A 23,526-nucleotide genomic window follows, 5' to 3' on the forward strand; every position below is an offset into this window, starting at 1 on the left:
GATAATGAGTAATGAAATTAGAATAGATTTATAAAACAAATCCCAAATACTTTATATTTCTGATTTTCACAAGTTTGGATAATTTCCGCATTGATTCTCTACCACAGAGGTGAATATTCCAACTTAGTCTCACAGGCATGTATTCTAGGGTGCTACTTAAAACCCACCAAACACCTTCATGTTTTCTTCTTATCCAGATGTTTTTAAATACATAAAAAACTAGTGAGTCTAACATTTTTAAATACGTAAGTCCTAATTTTCATTTGCAAACAGCGAAGATTTCTTTAGAATTGAGACATATTTAGGGGCACCTGGGGGGTCAGTCGGTTGAGCATGGGAGTTGACCTCACAGTTTGTAGGTTTGAGCCCCACGCTGGGCTTTGTGCTGATATCTCAGAGCCTGGAGCGGGCTTCAGATTCTGTGTCTCCTTCTCTCTCTGCTCCTCCCCCACTGTCTCTCTCTGTTTCTCAAAAATAAATAAATGTAAAAAAAATTTTTTTTAAAGAAGTGAGGAATATTTAAAGCCATGGCCTTTTTCTGGTAAAATGTGAATAAAACATTATCTAAAATTATATTGGGGATTGTAAACTTTCTCTTTTTTCTGTGAATAACTGGAACACTAACATGACCTTAAAAATAATTTTGGTTTTTCTGACGTCCAGCATAGCTCAGAAAACAGAAGCATGAGATCAAAGATTCAATAGGAAAATGAAGACAGAAGGGCACGCTGCATAGAAGACCGGGTGTGAGTAGGTTTGTGGCAGGTGAGGGTAAGAAGCCGGGTCTCACGCCAACTGCACTAGCGAAAGAGACCCAGGTTTAGGACATGAAGCAAGGATGAAAGCCAGTGCAGTTCTCCGCTTGTCCTTTGCCACAACCTGAATGCCAAAAGGCCACAGGAGAGCGGAACAGAACAGCCAGCGTATCAGCTGCGGAGCTCACAGCCAGATATCCAAACCTCACTCTACTGACTACCGACTGGCTCTACGGCTGGGAGAAGGTTACTCAGCGCTCAAGCCCCTTTATTCTTATCTGTGTAAACGAGATAATAACAGAACTGAACTTTTTAGTAAAATGTGAAGAATAAATCATCTAACCGATTAAAGTGGACACATGGTAAATAGCATGTAAAGTCTCAGTACGTGTTAGAGCAGTGTTATTATTTTTTAATCACATAATCTAGTAAGGTGGCATCAAAGTGAGAAGAAGGGATAGTAAGTCTATTCTATGCAGGTGGAGAAAAATAACCCCTCCTGGATTCATTAGCGCTGCCTTAACAAAGTGCAACAAACTGGGTGGCTTAAGCAACAGGAACTCATATTGTCTCATAATTCTGGAGACCGGAAGTCTCAGATCAACGTGTCAGCAGGGTTGGTTCCCTCGGAGAACTATGGCAGAATCTCTCCATGCCTCTTCCAAGCTCCTGGTGGTTTGCTGGCAACCTTTGTGGTTTTCTTGTAGTCCCTTCACCCTGATCGCGCTTCTGTGCTCGCATGCATTCTCCCCGTGTGCAGGCCTGCGTTCAAATTTCCAGGTTTAGGACATGTCTTTTTGTAAAGACACCAGTAATGCTAGATGAGGGGCCCACCTTACTCCACTATGGCCTCATCCTAACTAATTACACCTGCAAAGACTCTCTTTCCAAGCAAAGTCACGTTCTGAGCTACCGAAGGATGGAACTTCAATGTACGAATATTGGGGAAATACAATTCAACCCATAACACCTCCCTCTGGAACACTCCTCATAGGTGGTCGCACCTGCTCATATAGTCCTTATTATATTCTATTTGCATATCTTCTTTTCATTGTCTAATGGCCAGGGTTCCCTCCTCCTGGGATCACAGGTTAGACCATTACATTAAGAATATATGAATATGGAATGAAACTGTTTGCTTAAACATGTAAATGGAATAATGAAAGATATTGAGACTCCAGGCCAAGTGTCGGCGATAGAGAGGATCTACATTACCCATAATCATTTGCTTTTAACCTCTTTAAAAGTTTACTGAAAGCTAAGGACTTCTTTCCTCAGAATACAAGTGCACGTGAAAACATGCATCGTTTTGTATACAATCTCTGAAAATTACTGGATCACCTCTTAAAGTCTTGTTTAACCCACTAGGGGTTTGCTAAACCCAGATTAAGACTCTTTGGACTATATCTTGGTCTCTCAATCTTGCCACAGTTGAAATTTTGTACCAGATAAATCTTTGTTGTGAAAGGCTGTCCTGTGCATGGTAGGATGTTTAACAGCATCCCCGGCCTCTAGCCACTAAATGCTAGTAGCATCCCTCTAGTTGTGACAATCAATAATATCTCCAGACATTGCCAGGTATCCCCTAGGGGGCAAAATCACTCCATTTGAGAGCCATTCGTCTACTTAGAGGGTTGGTCCTTGCCCTCAAATCAGTATACACAAACATTTGGTAAAAGCTGCTCTACATTGCCAAGAAGAGTGTTAAAGAAATAAGTAAATAAGAGACCCAGTTACCACTAGACTGAGGGTCTCCAGAAAATATGCACTTGTGTGTTTGTTTGTCCATTGTACTATCTTCAGAGAATAAAGGGCGCATGGCAGGAAGTATTTGTTTATGTGCTTGTAGTTGTTTGACCTGTGGCCATTCACAGTTAGGGGGTGAGACCGAAAATTAAGCATCTAATTATAAATGTTACCCAAATATTCTTCCTTTAGTGTTGCGGGGGTGCTGGAAGTAACCTGAATATTTATGTGTGTAATAATACCGTATGACTTGGATGGAAAGGAACTATGAGTGCACAGACAACTGTTCAGTCTGCTCAAGGCTGGGAACCTGTTTGTGGGCCTAGAAGGGTGTGTGAGGGGGTATATATGTTAAATGTCCCTCTTTAAAACAAATTTTAAACGGTATTTTTCTACCAATAAAAGAGCATAAGTTATTATATTTAAGTTTCAAACCTAAATTAAAACAGGACTATAGAAATATTTCCATACGATGCTTAAAAAATCCAATGTGCCTTAAAATAAATATCACATCAGTAGAATATTATAACATTTTAATTTCCAGGAAGTTAATTACTATCATTGTAGTAACTGCCCAGGTTTGTCTAGGTTTGGAAGCTAGTGGTGCATTTAACATTCTGCAATGATCTGTCATTAAATCATGTGAGTTGACAGGGAGAGTTGTTATTCTAGATCATCACTGATACAACTTTCTATAATAATGGTAAGGTTTTATATCTGCACCGTCCCATGCAGTAGCTATGAAGCACTTGAAATACAGCTAGTGCAACTGGGTGACTAAATTTTATTTCATTTTAAATAATTGAAATTTATTTTTTATTTTTTAAGTGTTTATTTTTGAGAGAGAGCACACACAAGCGGGGGAAGGGCAAAGAGAGGGGGACAGAGGATCCGAAGTGGGCTCCACACTGACAGCAGTGAGCTGGATGTGGGGCTTGAACTCAGGAACCTTAAGATCATGACCTGAGGGGCGCCTGGGTGGCTCAGTCAGTTAAGCGTCCGACTTCAGCTCAGGTCACGATCTCACGGTCCATGAGTTCGAGCCCCGCGTCGGGCTCTGGGCTGATGGCTCAGAGCCTGGAGCCTGCTTTCGATTCTGTGTCTTCCTCTCTCTCTGTCCCTCCCCCATTCATGCTTTGTCTCTCTCTGTCTCAAAAATAAATAAACGTTAAAAAAAAAAAAATCATGACCTGAGCCGAAGTCAGACACTCAACCAACTGAGCCATCCAGATGCCCCAGTGAATTGAAATTTAAATGGCCACATATGTCTAGGAGATAGCTCTAAATGGCTGGGAATCTGCGCTTAAGGAGCAATTTCATTTTATCTGATCTGATGTAATGTAAAGGAATGGAATGACTTATGTGAGGAGAAAAGGATAACCAGAACACAAAAATGCCAGGAAAAGAAAGAATGGAGAAAAACAAAGAAAATAATTTCACAAAAAAAAAGATCAAAAAGAAAAAGCCCATGGCTTTCTTGATGGCCCTTCTTGATAAAAGTTATCATTCTTATAATTTGGATAAGGCCATGGACTTCCTCACTTTCTTTGTGATTCTTGGGCTGATTAAGGCTCTAACCACTGCTCTACTAACAACTTAGTGCCTGGCCTCCTCTCAAGAAGTACTGTCCAGGGGAGGTTAGGTGGCTCAGTCGGTTATGTGTCTGACTCTTGATGTTGGCTCAGGTTGTGATCTTCCACTCATGAGATTGAGACTCACATCGAACACTGCACAGAATGTGTAGCCTGCTTGAAATTCTCTTCCTTTCTCTCTGCCCCTCCCCCACTCACATGCACCCTCTCTCACTCTCTCTCTCAAAAATAAATAAATGTTACCAAAAAAACTACTATCCCAAGTCACACATAGTACCCCTAGAAAGAAAATGTTAGTAATTGTTGGGATCCCCAAGTGAGACCTGCATTAGTTGGAGGTACAACATGGCAGTGCCCCCTGGCTGGCTGGTAGGCTTTGGGTTCTCAGCTCAGCTTGAAAAATCAAGTCTAGTTTTTATTCTTAAAGGGGCTCTCTGAGGGTAGCAGGTCCAAAATGTCCTGTATGTCCAAACCACCAGCCATGGGGCATTCATCTGAACCCCAAAATGACTGAGCAACAGACATAGGTCTGGAGGTGGCAGGGGCTTTGTATGGGAAATGTAAGAGCTAGAGCCATTCCCAACTTGCTCTGATAGACCACTCAGGAAGGTCAAGGGGAATGGTGGTCAAATTATGGTCAAAGTTATTTGGCAAGAGATGAAAGACACATCATTCTTACTGTCCCTCCCCCATACCTCCTGGGGTGTCAGTTACTCCTTCCGTAGGCCTGGGGGATGTTGTTCTCCATCCACCACTACAAAATCAGAGTGTTCCATTCTAGTTCATTTTTCCCTACTTCTCTTCTTCTTGCACTCAGAAGTGTTTGTCCAGAGGGTCTGGTGCATGAGGAACAAGAGCACTTTTGTAAACTGACAGGGATTCAGTATGTCTTCCATTTAGGCTCAGGTAGAGGGACCTAATGAGAACTGTATTTGATCAAGTGGCCATTGCCCTTATGATCTAGGACCAGAACAATACAGCAGGAGAATACAGCTGCTGAACTAGATGGAAGTTGGAAATCTCTTCACCCTCTTTTGGGTGAGCTGCCATCTGAATAATGTTCCAACTAACCTTGTGACTAGAGTTGCTAATAGGGGAAATAAGACACATCAGACCTAGCAATAGTCAGGGTGCGATTCCAGTTTTTCAGAGTAGGTCTATATAACCCTCCATTCCTTTAGTCCTAATCATTATGCAGAAAGCAGCAGAAAGGAGATGACTCTTCTCAGAGGCCAGATTCTGGAGGCAACGAACTCCAACCTTCCAGAGCCCAGATCTTGCAGCTGTGGAATGGGGCAGCAATCACTGGGCTGGGCAGGGCCCAGGGCTCTGGGGACCCAGGGGCTGGCAACTGATCCAGGATAGTCCACACAATGGGAATTAGCATCGCCTGTGAGCCCAACTTTGGGTCACTGGCATGTACTCTATTGGTTCATCAGAATTCAATTCTAGGGGTGCCTGGGTGGCTCAGAATTGGTGTCCAATTCTTGATTTTGGTTCAGGTCTTGATCTCACGGTTCATGAGACAGAGCCCTGTGTGGGGCTGCCAGCACAGAGCCTGCTTGGGATTCTCTCTCTCTCCCTCTGTCTCTGCCCCTCCCCTGCTCATACTCTGTCTCTGTCTCTCTCTCTCTCTCAAAATAAATAAACTTTAGAATTAATTCTAAAACAAAAACCCGAAGACAAAATTTTTAAGCATTTTGTGACAGTGACCACAGAGCATTTAAACTTCAATCAGTAGACCTGTTTGCAATGGACACTGACCCTGTCTGTTACTGCCCCTTCACTTATAACCTGCTCTACAATGTGAAACTCCCTCCTGTCAGTTCCTTTAAGACCCTCCCTTGACCTGGATTACTTTGGTTTGCTTTATTTTTTTTATTTAAAAAAAATTTTAACATTTGCGTATTTTTGACAGACAGGGAGAGTGTGAATGGAGGAGGGGCAGAGAGAGAGGGAGACACAGAATCTGGAGCAGACTCCAGGCTCTGAGCTGGAGCCCCTAATGTGGGGCTTGAATTTACAACCCGGAGATCAAGAGTCGCATGCTCTACCTACTGAGCCAGCCAGGTGCCCCTCTTCAGTGTCCTTTAAGGTTGAGCCTTAGGTGTTAACCTCTTCCACAATGCTTCTGCTATCTCTGGAGGTGATTGGCAGGGACTGCTCTGTGTTTTTGTAGCACCACTCATTTCCTCTATCAGAGCACCAGTCACTGTGATGTGATTGTCCATTCACTGGTCTGCTTTTCTTCCTAGACTGTAAACCTCTGTAACGAGAGGTGGATAAGTATTTGCTGAATGAGTAGATCTTTTTAGGTAAATTGCTAACTAAGAGTTTATAGTACAGTTTTCAACATTTAATCAAACCCTTATTTTGTTTGATACAACAAGCATTACATTCTATAGAAAAATCACTAGTGAATATCAATAGCTTTGTCAGGTTTTGGTCGATTTAATCTTAAAACCCAAGTGGCATGATCATTTCAAGGAAAAATAACATTCGGTTTTTTTTTAATTTATTTAAATTCAAGTCAGTTAACATACAGTGTGGTATTGGTTTCAGGAGCAGAACCCAGTGATTCATCACTTACATATAACACCCAGTGCTCATCCCAACAAGTGCCCTCCTTAATGCCCATCACCCATTTAGCCCATCCCCCCAACTTCCCTTCTAGCAACCCTCAGTTTGTTCTCTTTATTTAAAAGTCTCTTATGATTTGCCTTCCTCTCTGTTTTATCTTACTTTTCCTTCCCTTCCCCTGTGTTCATTTGTTTTCTTTCTTACATTCCACATATACGTGAAATCTTATGATATTTGTCTTTGAATGATTTATTTCACTTAGCATAATATGGGTGGTATGCTTTTGGAATCCTTAGCCAACCAAGAAAGTTTTTCTGTTGTCATCACAAAATGATTATTTGCCTGAGGATATAACTCTGATTATAGATTTTGCTTCAAAACTTCATAGATTTTTGTTTCATTGGCATCTGGCTTTTAATGTTGCAAAGAAGCCTGGATCTTAATCTGAATGTTACTTGTTTGTACACAACCTCATTTTCTTCCTGCTTGCTTATTGAAGGTTTAACCTCTTCTTGAAATGAAAAAAGTTCCAAATGTCTTTTTACTTGTGGGTCAATATTCACTTTCTCTTTTCTGAAAGAAACAAGTCCTTTCAGTTTTCACACTTAAAAAATATTTTTTAAGGGGCAGTTTTTTGTATATACTAATGAGCACATTCAGCATTCTCTTCTAATTTTTATTGTTCTTTATAATTCTGTTTGCTGTACTATTACTTTCATTTCCATTGTTTTGATCTTATTCTTCCTTTCCTCTGTATTCAGACTCAATGTGATTATCAAGCTCATTCTGCTTATTATAGTTCTTATATTTTCTAATGTGAATTTTTTCTATAATTTGCTTTTAGTCTGGATACAATCTTTATCTTAGGCATTTACTTTTTTTACTTTTGGTTATTATTTAATCTCAATCATTTTTTGACTTTTTTATGACTTTCAACTTCATAGAGTTTACACTGTGTAGCACAATTCCTAGAATATAATCATGACTTAATTCCTCAATAAATAGTGCTTGTTAGTATAAGCAGATCTCAGTAACTGGCATCAGAAAAGATCCTAGAGTGGCCATTAGACAAATGCTATTCACTCTTTGAAAAATTCAGGCCCCAAGGGCCAGAAATGAACGTGCTGGAGGTCACAAACATAGTAGTAAAGAAATACATTCAATACAAGTCTTATTGAACTAAGAGTCAAACATATTTCAGTGTCACATAACAAACGTAGGATCCATGTTAAGAATGGAAATGAAGTATGTGACTTGACTCCTTGAACTTACTAGTTCATCATCTCATTTAGAGGTGTCTGAAATAGAACAGTACAACTTCACAGTGAGCAATTTCACAAGAAACATGTGCAGGTTTTGGTGTTGAAGCTCACTTCTGAAATATCTGGACCTCTTACATTTGTTGATTGTTTTCTTAATAAAGATCTGGGCAATCCAATAACTCTGAGTAATATCCTTAAGCACTAAACATTGCATTGTGGAAACAAGACACACCATTCTCCCATTAGATGGGGCTGTATCTTTTTCTTTCCATTCTTATGAGATCCAAAAAGAAGTGGAGAATCAGTGAAGCAAAGATTGTGGGTTAAATGCACTAGTTTCCCTTACATTCCTCTCTTTCAACCATGAACTTAACACTGGAGAAGCCCCATTATATTGGGTTGATTGATGTAAAACTTCAAAACAAATAAATGCAAACAACCTCCCATGCCTACCACTTCCCTCTAATTAATGTGCTGGAACTCACATTGTTGTTCCACAGCTACACCATGGGTCAGTTCAAGCATTTGGACTCACCTTACCCAGAGCCCAAAACAGAGCAATTATTCCATCGAGCACACGAGACTACATACTGGCAGGAATAACTTTCATAACTTTACATCGTAATTATCAGAAGGAAAGTTTTATTTTCATGGCTGGGAATCAAACTGATTTACCTGATAACTGAAATGGACTAAATATTCTGAAGAAAAGTAAATGAAATATAAACATTTCCCAGAAAGCAAAAAAGAGTCTTTTTCTACTCAGATGTTAATTAACCATGAAAGCCTTGAATACTAAATAATGGACATTTTCTACATTATAAGAGACTCTTTCCTAGAAAATTATGGTATTGCACATTTTTCCTCCAATGCAATTGACAGTGATTTGCACTCTCAAGCAACCCCTTTCTGGCTTTCAGGTTTGCCTCCTAACAAGTCACATTGGATACCAAATAAGGCAAAATGATACACAAGAGGTAAGACAAAGTGATATCTGCTAGTGATATCTACAGACATCAAATATGAGTAGGATCCTCAGGGCTAAAACAAAGACATATGGTCTGATATTTTGCTGGAAAATTCTGAAATGCTAAAATTAGAAGATTAAAGGTGTCACTAAGCTCGCCAAAACTTTTCTATTACTTCTCTTACAAGGCATTTCTTTGTTCCAGGGAAGACCCTTTCGAGGAAAATACTCTATTTAAATACTGAGAAAGAGTAAATGCTTCTAAATTCTGAAGCTTTTATTAAGCTCTGTGCCACCTCAATACCAAATTTTGCACCACATGACCATTCTTCATGGACTGTGAAGACCAGCCATTCCCTCCCTAGTGTCATCACACAGGGGCAGGAGACAAAATCAAAGATAGGATCTTCTCCCAGTGGTTTCAGCATTATAGGCATATATGTATGTGTATAAAATATTTTTTACATTGTGACATATGCCATACATACAGAGTAATGCATAAAGCTTATGTGTATATTTCAAAGAATAAATTTAAATTAGACACAGACTGTAATCACTACCCATATTAAGATATAGAACATTTCTAGCCCCTAGCCTCACTGTGTACCCTTCTCTGATCACCATCCTTTACCCTGAATTAACCATTATTCTCATCTTCCTGTTGTTGTTGTTTTTTTTTTTAAATTTTTCCCATCTATACGTGGATTTTTTTATATAGTTTAGTTTTCATTGCTTATGAACTTTTAAAAAATAAAACCGCACTATATATTTTCCCATTTTTCTCTGTTAACATTCTACGAGCTAAATATTTACCTGTAGATCTCCATTCTGGGATATAATGAAGTAGCTGGTGTTGGACTTGCTCTCACATGATAAGCAACTAAAACCTACACAACCTATATGACACAAGTGGTTCTAGACATTTTACATCAGACAATATTGGACTATGATCTCTAACAGAAAGGGTGCAAACCAAGTGAGCCCTACAAATTCTTCGGAGTCCTGCCTGTAGGTGCTTTCTGGACTGTGAGAAACTGTGGAGACCCCGAGCAGGGCAAGCCAGTCCCTCTGAAGAAGACCAGAAAGGAGTGTGCTACGCAGAGATAGAGTTCCAAAAATCTGCATAGCTTCTTTGAGTGACTAGTTGAATACCGAGCTGTGCTTGTGTAGGCTGAAACTCCATGAGGCCAGGCGAAAGCTAACTGCCAGAAAAAGAGTTAAGTGCTGGGAGCTGTAGGCTAAACACTTTCTACAACTAACATTGGCTACGAGATGCTTGCGCTCTGACTAGCCAAAGAGAAACAAACTTGTTAAACATGTGGGGTACATAATGGTATCCCTAGCAGGGTCTAGCTTTAACAGTAAAGCTAAACCATCTTAAAGTAAAGGCTATTCAAGACATCCCTGCCCTGACAAAGTTTACAAGCAAGCTTCAAAAGGCTCAGGCTTATCTACAACTCACTTAATTGCCTGTCAGAACAAACTTTAACACTCTTTAAAGGAAAACTATAAAATCCAGAGACTCAACAACGTAGCAGTCATAATGTTAGGATCTCATAAAGTATGACTACACATGTGTAAAAGTAGGAAAATGTTTCCCATAAACAGTGGAACTATCCATCAATCAAAACAAATTCAGAAATATTAGAGATAATAGAATTAGCAGACAGGGACTTTCAAACAGCTATTTTACATATGTCTGAGTATTTGAAGGAAAGTGTGAACATAATAAAGAGGTAAGTGGAAGATATTTATTTTAAAAAACGCAATGAATTTCTAGAGGTGAAAAATAGATAGGAGAAACAGACATATCTAAGTTTCAGTTGAATATCTAACTGAAGGAAGCAAGAAAGTAAGGAGACATAAAAAGTAGTTAGAAAATTGAACAACAAATTACCCTAATTGATATTTGTAGAACACTATGCACACTAATGTTGAAAAACATACTCTTTCAAGAGCATATGGAATATTCGTCAGTATAAACTAATAGAACATAAAACAAGCATTAATTTAAAAGTTGAAATAATGCAGACTATGTTCTCTGACTATAATGAATCTATTCAGAAATCAATTTAAAAAATTAAGAAACTGGGGTGCCTGGGTGGCTCAACTTCGGCTCAGGTCATGATCTCACAGTTCATGGGTTCAAGCCCCATGTCAGACTCTGCTGACAGGTCAGAGCCTGAATGAAGCCTACTTCAGATTCTGTGTCTCCTTCTCATTCTCTGCCCCTCTCCCATTTGTGCTCTGTCTCTCTGTCTCTCTCTCTCTCTCTCTTTGTCTCAAAAATAAATAAACATCAAAACATTTTTAAATGCTTGTATTAGAAAAAGAAAATAAAAAATTAATAATCTAAGCTTCAAACTTAAACGTTGAAGAGAAAGTTGAATCCAAAGTAGAAAGAAGGAAATATCAGAGTAGAAGTGAAACAGATTAAAAAATAAACAAACAAAAAAGAAAATCAATGAAACTATAAGCTGATAGTTTGAAAAATCAATAAGAATTTTAAATCTCTAGCTAGAAAAATAAAGAAAAAAGGAGAGAGAAACCCAAATTGCCAATATCAGGAATAAAAGAAAGATTATCACCACAGATCTTAGACATATTTAAAAGAAAATAAAGGAATATAATAAACAAATTTATGCCAATAAATTCAAGTTGACATGGACAAAGTTCTTGAGAGACATTAATTTCCAAACGGACACAAGAATACAATACATTTTCAAAAATCTGAATAGCTTAAGATTAAAAGAATAAAATTTACAGGGTGCCTGGTGGCTCAGTCAGTTGAACTCTGACACTCAATTTTGGTTTAGGTCATGATCTCATGGTCGTGGGATTGAGCCCCATGCTCAGCATGAAATCTGTTTAAGATTCTCTCTCTCCCTCTCCCTCTGCCCCTCCCCTCCTTGCATACTCTCCCCCCTCCAAAAAAAGAATAAATTTACAAGTAAAAATCTCCTCCCCTTAAAGAAAATTACAGACTCTGATGACTTATAGGAAATTTTTTTCAGATATTTAATATAAAAAACACCAATTTTACACAAATCCTTTCAGAATATAAAAAGAGGCTAAAATGTTTCCAAATTCTTTTTGTGAACCGAGCATTGCACTGAAATCAAATCTGGCAAAGACATAACAAGGAAATAAAATTACAAAGATTCCTCAGGAACATAATAATGAAGGCTCCTAACAAAATATTAGTGAAATATTTTGTATATAAAAATAGCAAAGTAGATTATCCCAGAAATGCAAGGATAGTTTGTCATCAAAAATCAAAGCAATTGATCCTATTAGCAAAATAACCACATGTAATTACCTTAATATATGCTGAAAAACATTTGACAAGATTCAATATCCATTCATAATAAAAAGTCTCAGCAACCCAGGAATGATAGCAGATTTTCTCAAAATGATGATGGCAAATACAATACACCTACAACTAATATTAATTAATTGTGAAACACTTCTCCCTTAAGATTAGGAAAAAGGCAAGGCTGTCTACCTTCACCATCATTGTTCCACAGTATACTAGAGGTCTTGACCAGTATAATTAGGTAAGAAAAGAAATCAAAATATAGAGAGATGGATGGATGGATGGATGGATGAATGGATAGGTAGGTAGGTAGGTAGGTAGATAGATAGACAGACAGATGTAGAAATATATTGGAATTAAAGAAATAAAATGGCCTTTATTTATGGACAATATAACGGTATATACAGGACATCCTGGGTATCTACAAATATCCTATTGCAATTAATGTGTTAAATTAAGAAATAAATGGAATAATATACCATAGTCATGTTTTGGAAGGCTCAATATTCTTTAAATGCTCAGTTCCCCTTAATTAAATATAAAGCCATCAAAATACTATCAAGTTGTTTTTGTAAAAATTGAAAGATGGTTGTAAAATTTATATAGAAATGCAAAATACCTAGAGTAGTCAGAACAATTTTTTAAGGACAAATTCAGAGAAATGCCACTCTCTTATTTAAAGTAACACCATAAACTTACAGTAACCACAACAGTATAGAAGTTGCATAAGGATAGACACATAGATAGATGTAATAGAAGAGAAAACCCAGAAATAGACATATATAGTCAGTAGATATTTGACAAAGGTGCCATGGTAGTTCTGTTTAAAAGACAGTCTTTTCAACAAATGATACTGAAACACTTGGCAAAAAATAATAGGCAAAAAAGAATGAAACTCAACCCTATATCACACCAAAATAAAACATTAATTTGAAATCCATCATACGTTTGAATGTAGGAGCTATAATTACAGAACTTCTGGAAGCAAGCATAGCTGAAAATCTTTCTGACCTTAGAGTAGGCAAACATTTTTTAACAGGACACCAAAATCACTAATAATTTAAAAGTAGATAAATTAAACGTTCATAAGGTTGTATACAATTTAAAAGTCTGCTCTTTGAAAAACTCCTTTACAAAATCAAAAGAAAAGCCATAGACTGAAATAAATTCTTCACAATATGTGTGTCTTACAATGTGTAAAGAATTTGTAACTAAATAATATCGATAATAACCCAATAAAAAGGACTGAATATTTAAATAGACACTATACCAAAGAAGACAGACAAATAAAATACATGAAAAAAATACCCAATGTTATTATTCATGTAGTAATGTGAATTTAAATCATAATGAGTTACCATTGCACACCTGTTAGAATGACTAAAACTATAAAAACGGAAAATACCAAGTGTTAGTAAGGATGTGGAACAATTTAAACTCTTATAAATGGCTCTTGGGGATGTAAAGTAGTAAAACAACTCTGGGAAACAATCTGATAGTTTCTTGTGTTGTTAAACTTCTACTTATCATATGATCCAGCAATCCCTCTCCTAGGTATTTACCCTAAGAAATGAAAACCTATGTCTTCACACAGCTACGTATACACAAAGCAAGCAGCTTTATTCATAACAGTAGGTACCTGGAAGCAACACAACAAGGGCATACACCGAAAAGTGGATCTGTAAGCAAGTTGTGTAACTGTCATACAATGAAATTAATATTTAGCAAGACAAATGGAACAAACTACAGATACACACGACATGGATGAAACTCAAAAACATTATAATGAGCAAAAGAAGCCAGACACAACGGGGAACATGTTGGATGACTCAGGAAATCTACAAGAGGCAAATTTAATCTCGAGTAAACAAAGCAGTTCAGTGTTTACCTGGGGCTACGGGGTAAGAGAGTGGGGTTGAATGCAAAGAGGAAGAAGGGAAGTTGGGGGGATGATGGACATGTGCTATATAGTTATCAGGGTGTTGTTTAAAGAGGCATATGTTTTTTTAAAGCTTATGGAGCTGTAGACTTAATATAGGGGAATTTTATTTTATGAACATTATACTGTAATAAAGCTAATGTAAAAAAATGTTTAATGTTTTAATCAATAAATTAAGAAAATAACAATCCACAAACATTTTCCAAGTTTTACTGAGTCGGAGATGAATCTGATCTGATATACCCTTTACTAAAAATAGGACAAAGTTGCAAAAGTAATTCACATATACCCAGTAAATATGCTCCTTGGGAAGATGTGTCACTTTTTAGGCATCTAGACTTTGCAGTCCTATGTTGTTATTTTCCAACTTACTTCTTTGTGTTAATGAAGCTGTTTTAAGATAAGCCACTGGCCAACAGCTGTCTACTTCTCTCAGTATAGTGACAGGGGAAATAAACATTTCTCGTTCTTCCCCTACTAATGCCAGGCCACATTCGGCAAGCTCTTTGGTTACTGTCATAGGTAGCAGCCTGTCTTTTCCTATGGTAAGAATGCATTAATCCATCTGATAAAGGGCAGTTTGAGAAAGGTGACCACGGCTCAGACCTCTTTAATCTGTCAAGTCCTATTTTCTTTTACCCTTGAAATGTTCCAGAATCCTCTTTCCAATCTGTCATAGGCAAGTCTAACATCCCACCCTAGAGTTTACATTCACTTCAAATAATATTATTGGCAGACATAAAACCAATTTACAAAGGTGGTCTTCTATGTTTTGTATTACAGAGATGGTCTTCTGAATTGTGTTATAAATTTACCTTTCCTGTCTTTGTCAATTGAAACTATATTCACATATATACTATATTTCTAGGCTGTGAAGAGAAGAAAATAAAATACTTTATGGTGAATAAATAAAATAACATTTAAATTATTTCCTGTTTGGTAACAACTTATAGGCTATTTATAAAAGGTCTTCAGTCATTGGATGGATAGCTTGTCAAGAATGTGATAAATACTCCTATAATGACCAAATCCTCCTCATACAATTGGGAATCATAATTTTCCACATGCATACAATATTCCAGCCATAAACTGCATGCTTTAGTACATGGATTAGAAGTTCTCCCCTTGAAGCCCTATGCTATAAAAACAAGAGAAATTTATGTGCAACTAATGTAATTGTTTCAGTGAATTATAAAATTTCAAATCTTCTTTAGATATTTCCTGTTAGATAAATCTCTAGTGAGAAATTCATTCCACCAACCCTAGCAGCTTCTCAAACTCAGTAAAATAGAATTAGCTACTCAGATGGGGCCATGTTACTGGAAACGGCAATTTTTTAATTTGTGCTTAGAGGGTATTTACTAGTACAGCTGAGAACATATTTTAACAAATAATTGTTTCTTTCTTCATCTGTACCCACAAATTTCATCCTTTATATTGTGAATAGTTACTATTTGATTCTCATGGGCAACTCTTAATTATCTATGGTAATGAGCACACATTTAAGAACATGTATATGTCAAAAGTACTAATCTTGGGGTGCCTGGGTGGCTTAGTCGGTTAAGCATCACATTTTGGCTCAGGTCATGAACTCGCTGTTGGTAAGTTTGAGCCCCACATAGGGCTCTGTGCTGACAGCTCAGAGCCTGGAGCCTGTTTCAGATTCTGTCTCTCTCTCTCTCTGTTCCTCCCCATTGTGCTCTCTCTCTCTCTCTCTCTCTCTCTCTCTCTCTCTCAAAAATGAATAAACATTAAAAAAAACTACTAGTCTTTAAGAAGTCTTAGACTATGTCAACAATGAGTAGACACTTGTGTTCAACAGTTACCATACATCCAACACTCTGCTAATATAACACAGTAGAGCATAAGAAAATATCTTCAAATATCTGTCTTCAAACATCCCTTTTTTTGGAAATAAAGAAAAACCTATGCACACAAACCAGAGAATAGTAAACTATAATATCAAGCACAAAAAGTGATAGTAGCTGTAGATGAATAGCTACATCTGCCTCTACAATAGATGTATCTGTCTGGCTATGAAAGCAGGAATTCAGAGAGTATGAAAATAATCAGAAGAGAAAATCTGGCATTTATTGAATAATTTCACTTGCCAGTTCATACTGTTAGAGACCTCTATCTTACTTAACACTAGCATATGTGAGGTCACTATGATGCCCTCATAATAGTGAAACTATTATTTCACTCATAACAGTGAAACTAAAGCTTAGGCAGCTTCATTATACCTACCCAAAGTGCATATCTAGAACTACAATGCCAGATTCAATTCACTGCTAGATTTCAATGGATATTTGTTGCTATGGATGCTGTTAAGACATTTAGCAAAAAAAAAAAAAAAAAAAAAAAAAGGCTGATCCTGCTTTCTGTTGGGTTTCTCACCATTTAGAAAAGAAATGCTACATGACATACATAATTAGCCAGAGAGATCTACACAACTGTGAATTAATGAGGTCCTTCTTATGCCCAGAAATTTAAGAAAAAAAATCCAAGGTGCAGTTAAGATGGAAAAGTGAGTGTAGAGAATAATAAGATCTCATTCCCATCATAAGGTGTTTAACCAACAGCAAGTAGGCTATAATCAGATCCAGTACCATTAAGACTGTTAATTTATCCCATGAGTTTAAAATTCTCAAGTTGTATGCTCAGAGGTTATAACCAAACAGAAATCTCTAACTCTAAGGACAGCCATGTTTTCTGACCCGATGTATCCTCTTTTTTGTTCTTCTAAATCATAATTGTAATTTTCCACAAGGCATTCTTCTAGGGATAACAGTGTATCTATCTATAAAGCCAACACATGTTTTCAATATAATTTACGTAAGTGGTTTTCATTGGGCTACAATTAAGCTTTCCTTTCGATATATAGCAAGGTATGTTTAATTCTTTTTTATTTTTAAAAGAAAATTTTTAATGTTTATTTCTCAGAGACAGAGACAGAGCAGGAGTGGGGAAGGAGCAGTGAGAGAGGGAGACACAGAATCCGAAGCAGGCTCCAGGCTCTGAGCTGTCAGCACAGAGCCCGATGCTGTGCTCGAACTCACGAACCTTGAGATCATGACCTGAACCCAAGTCGGCGCTTAAACGACAGAGCCACCCAGGCACCCTGAAAGTATGTTTAATTCTTTTTCTAAATGCATTTTCGTAAATATTAGTAAACATAAAATTTCAATCAACATGAGTACATATAAATTGATTCCATTAAAAACTATGTCTCAGTGAGACATTAAATGTCTCATGTCCCATGTTTCCTGGAGAAGACACAAATAGGCTTTTTATACTTTTAAACAATTTCAGATTTTCTTTTCTTTTCTTTTCTTTTCTTTTCTTTTCTTTTCTTTTCCTTTTCTTTTTCTTGAGAAAGAGCATGTGCACGTGTGCAGGGGCGGGGCAGAAGGACAGAATCTTAAGCAGACCCCACACCCAGTGGAGAGCCTGAAGTGAGGCTCGATCCCCAGACTGTGAGATCATGATTTGAGCTGAGATCAAGGGTCAGTCGCTTAACCAACTAAGCCACCCAGGTGCCCCAAAACAACTTAAGATTTTTTGATCTGAAAGATTATTATATTATTATTATATTACATTATTATATTATTAATTATTATATTATATTATTATATCGAAAATAAAAATTACCTTTGAAAAGATACACATCTGCCTTTTGAAATCTATATTCTGTGCACTGTTTCACCCTTTCTATTCTCTTTCCTAAAAACTATGAAAAGGAGAAATGTCTAGTACTTAAAATACAGGACATAAAGAGTAGTCATCAATAGTACAGACATAATTTTTATTCTCTCAGAGAAAGAACATTTAAATTTTCACTTCATCCAGTTCTTTTGGGAAAAGGTGGTAGAAGTAAAATAAAATTTCTGAAAGTAAGAATTCTCAAAAGTATTTTGAATATTATTTTCCAAATTTCACTCTTTGATAATATTGTCCTTTGAGGCAGAACTCCAAAAGCAAAATCATACACCAAAACATTCATCATTCTTGCTCAGTAAAACACAGGGCAGAAAAGAAAAGTCTACATGCAAACAAGATATTTCACGAGACTGCTAACATTTGTAGATCGAGAATTCTCCCCCAGATTTCAAACGAACCATGTAAAAGTTCTGACCTAGTTGTAATAGCATGAAAAATAAAAGATGAAATAATTGTCTTAGCAGCCAAGATTTTGATACATTTAGTGAATTTTTTTAATAAAATATTTCCAGATCCATTTTTGTTCCACACGGTAATTATCTAAATGCCTACCATGAATATCCAAGAATATTGTTACAATATTGTTACTCCAACTGTCATTTTTATTCTAACATAAGTATTTTATTGAACTTTTATATGTAGCTTTTAATATGTAGCTTACTATGCACAGCTTTCTAATCTCACTTATTTGTACACCAGGATGTAAATTCTAGAATTACTTCTATTACCTGTAATTGCTGCATAATAGAAACACACTTTTAAATGACAGATTTACTTGGCTTTTGTATTTACTAATGGCTAGAAAACATGAAATTGGCACATAAAAAATATCAGTAGAGTTAAATAGTACGCAATTAAATGCATATATGATGCTTACATTTCATTGCCTAGATTCCAGGCACAGAATTCCCGGCCAAGTGGGGTGTGCTATAATTTGGAAGAATTTCTAGTGCTCCATCAGTAGATCTTTGCCATCTCTGATAGCTTTACCCTTCCAACCTAACACGCTGTCACTAATTCTCACAAGGTGTAAGTCCTTTAGGTGAATAGTTTTGTTCAATAAAAGTTGGAGACATGAATCACTGAAGTTGAGAGAGATCTTTTCCTAATCTGGCATTTGCAGAATTCCGGCAACAAGGCATTGCTTGGAACTAAAGAGAAGTCTTGATTTGACAGGACACGTGACTTAAGCTGAGAAAAATACTTAAGTTAATGAATTGAGATGGCTGGATAACTATGCTGTAAATCAATCAAGGAGACCAGATGACATTGTAAACCACAGACATAATGCTCTTGTGGAGAAGCAATGCTCTTGTGGTTTACAGAAACATTCTTAGCCTTTGAGAGATTTCAAGGGTGGAAATCCATCCCTAGTCATCCAATGCTATTTATAAAGGGGGAGGAGAAGAGTGTTTTTGTTTTTCTTATGGTTAAAATGTTCAGTATAAGGCAACAGTTTAAAAAACCCAAAGAAATTTAAGAAAACAACAAAAATAACTCATGAATAGCTGTGTTACACATGCCCAGAGGCTATTTAAATATGGCATTGGACTTCCAAATTGTCAGGTTAGTTTTACTACAATTTCATTCAGTGATCCTGAAATCTCATCCTGTTGCAAAAGGACCATCTTTCCACTGAAAATATTATGGAAGATCACACTGGAGAGCTGCACTAAACCGTATAAAATTTCTGCAAATGACAGCAAAGAAAATTGGGAACAAAACTATCTACTGCCCCACACTGACCTTCCTTGTTTTTTCTATAATATTTCCCCGCTCTCAAACTCTTCTGTTTAAATGCCAGCTTTTTATATTCTGCTTTGTCCTAGAATGAAGTTATCCCTGAATTCCTTCATATTTTTGTGCAACTCAATTACCAGGATAAATAAAAAGAAATGTGTATTTATTTTTACATGCCCTACGGTTTTCCAAAAAGAATATCAAGCAGCTTCCACAAATTCATAAAACTATACAAGATTGCATAAATTACATGGTTGATAAGAAATACTGTGGAAGAGATAAAAAGCAGGGCCCTAACGAGGCTAAAAATGCTCTCTGCTTTATTATGGTCAGGTCACAAACTTAGTTTTATAGTTGCTTTCAGTCAATGTGAAGAGAGAAAACTGATTAACTAATTCTCAGAATTTATAATATAAAAACAAACCACTTATGGCACATAATAGTAATGGCAAATATCTAATATAGTAATTGTAAAAAGGTGGATGTAATTCTAAGCATTTTACATATATCAACTCAGTTATTCCTCATAACAACCCTATGAGATAGGCATTATATTTATCCTTACTTTACAAATGAAGAAATTGAGGCAGGCAAAAGACATTAAGTAATTGTCCAAAGTCACATGGCTTATAAATAATGACTTTGAGGTATTAATACATGCAGTCTGGTTTCAAAGTCTATGTTCCTAACTGTTCTGCCGTACTGCCTGCAGAAAAATACAAGAATCTGTCTGGGAAGAAAAATCATTCTGCTCCTCATAATGACACTACGTGGTAATGTCCTTGAGAAAATCCTCAGAGTAGACTCCACAATAATTTGAAAGATACATTCCTCAAATAGACACACATACCACATCAAAAAGCGTATTACTGAAATCGTTTCTGTAGAAGACCAATCCCTGTCAGTGTAGGTAAGGGATTACTTATAATTTCAGCTATGATGATCATGGAAGGCCACCTGGAAGTGGTGACATTTGCATCAACTTGACAGGATAAATAGGTTTCTAGAGGGGAAAAGTATGGGAAAGATGGGAATTATCTTTAGACAGTATTTTTCAAACAGGCTCGAATAGTCCAATACAACATCAGAGCCAAAAGCATTAGGAAAATGAAGCTGCACATTAGATCAATTATATATCAGTTCACAAACTAGTCACAAATCACATATACATTCTGGCAAAGTTTGGCAGATTCTAGACTGTCTGAAGCCCTCATAAAAATATCAATTCCCAGGCTCTGCCCGACCTACCGAGACCAAATTACTGGGTGAAATCTGCAGATTCAAAAAACGCAGATATTGTCCCCAATGCCCACAAGGCCAGGACTTGGACCCGGTATTCCAAACTGCAACAAAATTCATCAGGTCCCTGTCATCTGACACAGAAAACTTGAGAATCAGCCTATGACTGTTAAGACATGTGAGGCAGTGAATTAACCAATAGAGGGATAATTCTCACTTAGATCACCTTTTACACTTCATATTCAGATTGGTGTGGCATTTCTACCTGACTCTTCCTTCAGTAGAAAGCATTTCATTACTTTGCCAAAGCACTAACTTGGAAAGAATACACACAAGTCACCAAAATGTGCCTGACCATGTTCATTGTGTCAGTGTGTTAGGTTTTTAAAGAGGCATATTTTACATGTTAATTAAGTTGAATGCCTATCTTCACATAAATATAATTGACATATATTTTGCATTAAATCTCAGATAAAGTAATCTTATGAGTCTTTAAACCCATGTAATTATCTAAAACTTAAAGGACAGACCATTTGTTTTACTGCCGGGTATTTGAACAGCTAATGATCTGTAAAACAGCAAACATAACTTGGGTTTTATTCTATTTGTCCACTAAATTTGTCCACTTGTTGGGTTTTCTCAAAAAAAAATTCTCTTAGCTGATTCTGGGTTGGATGAACAACACATTCCCATACACCTGCAACTAGAAAACAGGTCCACAAACTGCCCTCACTTTTTCTTTCTGCCTTGGGCGATAGTGCGAGTCTGAAATCAAGATAATGTTTACAGTTTATGTCTCCCAAGTGCTCAAGGACTCTGGGCTCATAAAAGCTGCAGAATAAGATTTTCCTTTGGTTTTTTGTTTCTGTTTTTGTTTTTGTTTTTGTTTGTGCATTTTGCCAGCTTCCCTTTGAGGCAGTGATGCCCACCAGCTGGCTTTCTTAGAATGGAAATCCTTCGTCAATATGCTTGATTCAGAGCTGCTTTTCCTCAGTCATCAGCTTAAAATAAAATAAAAACGTTTAATTGTGGATTATATGATAAATGGTGAAGAAACTCAGTTTTCACTGAAGAAAATTTTAAATACAAAGTAAATGACCAGATGCATGGATGAATGGTGGATAGATAGATGGCAAGGGAGGTAAATAAAAGCTTTAAATAAATAAGAATTAAACAAAACTATCCCTCTCTATAATTCTGTATCTAATCCCCCGAAGTAGTAATATCCATTACTTAAATTTCAATATGTGTAATAAAAATTTTTAAGACTTTAAAATCGACCACTCTCTTTCCCCAGATACCTACAATGTTTATTTATCCTCTTCATTTCTCTTTCTGATCGCTTTGTTCACTAACTGCCCCTTAAAGAATTTGTTAATCTACAGGAGAATTGAGGACCAAGGAACCTTGATTTACTTCAGTGATAGATCTTCTTAAATTTACATTCATTAGTCTTCTTAAAAATGAAACACACCAAGCTAATAGGGTGTATCCATGCCCTTCTTAACCTTTGAAAGCAAGCAGCGTGTACCAGGCGAATAGTAAATGTCTAAAACAAACTTGCTAAATTCAACTAACTATTGCTCACATTACACATAAATTGCAGCCTTAAGAGGAGCAATGTGTGAAAACGCACTTTGTAATGACCCAGTTTAGTTGGACAGATGAAAGTCTGGGGCATAGCGTTTCAGTGGCTTGATCCATCTGCCACCAGTCACTTGTGGGAAGAGGCTTCTGTTTCTTGTCAGCCAGCAATAGGAAGCACGGCAGGATTTAGTAGCTGCCACAGAACCAAAAGAAAGGGCACACACCATCCCTGTCAAGTCAGGGATAGGATCCTGGCTGCCTTATCCTCCCCATCTGGTAAATAAACATTCTTCACACTGTTTTGCCTCAGATACTACCTCACTTACTAAGTTGGGAAAAAATACACTCAGTGAGGAGCTCAATAAACCCATTTATACATATCACTTATGTTTTAACTCACAGGGGCTTTCTATAAATTGAAAAAGTCAACAATTTGGCTTGTTCAAATTTCTCTCCAGCCACCTCTGATTATTTGATATAGTCCCCCAAAGTGAGACTTTAGTAACACTATCGAGATACCATTTCCATTTTCAGATTCACAACGTGCACATAGTCAAAGCCAACATGAAAGATGAGAGGCAGTCCCCTCAGTTAAACTACAAATGGTTTTGTCTCTTTCCTATTAAAAAGAAAGTGGAATACTTGATATACTCATGATTTGACATTAGATTCAGCACTAGGGGCCTGCCAAAATGGGAAATCTTTGTATTCAGTTAATGGCCATGTAATTTGACGATATGAGGCCATATTAACCATGTTTGCTTTCTCTCTTTCTTTCTACCTTCAGAGCAGTCCCTTTGTTCAATACTCACTACCTCCTTTCTGACTTAAAGGAAAAAGAGAGCAACGTAATTTGATGTGCAGCCACTGAATGCATGTGTAATACTATCCTCAATGAAAAGTAAACTCATAATATTCCCCCAAATAGAATTTCAGCAGCAAAATTTCCTTAGTGAGCAGAGCCTTGCTTGGGGTGGGGTTGGTGGGTGGCAGGGCAAGGGAAATGAGGTGAGGGTCCATCCCCCACTCAGTGCATCTGGAGGTAGGAGGCAGACATCAGTGCGCACTAAAGATCTTCCAGGA

This window comes from Leopardus geoffroyi, chromosome A1, assembly GCF_018350155.1.
Source record: "Leopardus geoffroyi isolate Oge1 chromosome A1, O.geoffroyi_Oge1_pat1.0, whole genome shotgun sequence".
Taxonomy (NCBI): domain Eukaryota; kingdom Metazoa; phylum Chordata; class Mammalia; order Carnivora; family Felidae; genus Leopardus; species Leopardus geoffroyi.